General features: G+C 44.3%; 1 pseudogene; it reads left to right on the top strand.

The window, feature by feature from the left end:
* LOC106734404 (U1 small nuclear ribonucleoprotein C pseudogene) overlaps window positions 1–920 on the top strand; it is a 7,901-nt pseudogene extending 6,981 nt beyond the window's left edge.
* The last annotated feature ends 511 nt before the right edge of the window (window positions 921–1,431 follow it).

Raw genomic sequence — 1,431 nt, 5'->3', positions numbered from 1 at the left:
AAACAGAATTATTAGAGGTGAAGGCTGTAATACAGGAAATCAAAAACTCCCTTGAAAGTATTAAAAACAGATTAGATCATGCAGAAGATAGAATCTCAGATGTAGAAGATAGAACCTTTGACCTAGAAAAATTCACCAAAAGGACTGAGGAAATAACCCCCAAAAATGAGAATAACGTACAAGTGACACTAGATACCATTAAACACCCAAACATCCAGATCGTCAGTGTCCCAGAAGGTGAAAAAAATAATAAAGGCATTGATAATTTATTCCATGAAATTCTGGAAGAAAACTTTCCAAACCTAAAGAGGCATTCAAATATCCAGACCACGATTCTCCATCCGTGAGAAAAACACACTGCAGTGGTAGGAAGCAAAGAGAATGTGAAAGACTACTATCAGAAATGGATGGAAGAGCAGGCTCAGAGCCTGATTGACTAAACAACTGCTGCCTTTCAACAAGGGAAGATACCTCCTACTCCATTCTCTGCTCCTCCTCCTGCAGGGGCGATGATCCCACCTCCCCCCAGTCTCCTGGGTCCTCCTCATCCTGGCATGATGCCAGCACCCCATATGGGGGGCCCTCCCATGATGCCAATGATGGGTCCTCCTCCTCCAGGGATGATGCCAGTAGGACCTGCTCCTGGAATGAGGCCACCCATGGGAGGTCACATGCCCATGATGCCTGGGCCCCCGATGATGAGACCTCCTGCCCGGCCCATGATGGTGCCCACTCGGCCAGGGATGACTCGGCCAGACAGATAAGGATGAAGGGAGGCTTCTTTATGTCCGTTTTATATTAACTTGTTCTACTTCACCAGGAGATCATGGAGCTGTGACTCTGGGTGTTTTCTAACAGCATGTCAAGGAAGACTTTCCCCCTTCCTATTAAAAACAATTAAAAATAAGAGTAGTTTTGGAGGAGAACCCAATAAGTACAAAAGACCTCACACAGAAACAATCCAAGAAGATCTTCTCTAAGGCACATCATAGCCAGATTGACCAAATCCACAGAGAGAGACAAGATACTAGTTTTGGCGAGAGAGAAACGTCAAGTTACTTTCAAAGGATATCCCATCAGGCTAACGTCAGACTTTCCATTGGGAACAATAAAAGCAAGGAAAGAATGGGGAAATATATTCAAAGTGTTAAGTGAAAAACAATTTCAACCAAGAATACTGTACCTGGCAAGATTATCATTCATATGGGGAAAACAAAAACAAAAACATTCTCCGATAAACAAAACCTTAAAGAATTTATTAACACCAGACCAGTTTTTTAAAAAGTGTTGAAGGTGGGGAACCAGCAGTTAGCGTAATGGCTATGTCGCTGGACTCCCACATAGTCAGCGGTTTGCGTCCCGGACCCAGTGGCTTGAAACTCACGCCGGGCGCATTTGCATGCGTGCCCAAGATCCTGAGAGGAGAATGGA

This window comes from Tupaia chinensis, unplaced genomic scaffold (assembly GCF_000334495.1).
Source record: "Tupaia chinensis unplaced genomic scaffold, TupChi_1.0 Scaffold000111_1, whole genome shotgun sequence".
In the NCBI taxonomy this organism is placed as follows: Eukaryota; Metazoa; Chordata; class Mammalia; order Scandentia; family Tupaiidae; genus Tupaia; species Tupaia belangeri.
The sequence above is the reverse complement of the archived record's forward strand: the minus strand, read 5'-3'. Positions and strand labels throughout refer to the sequence as shown.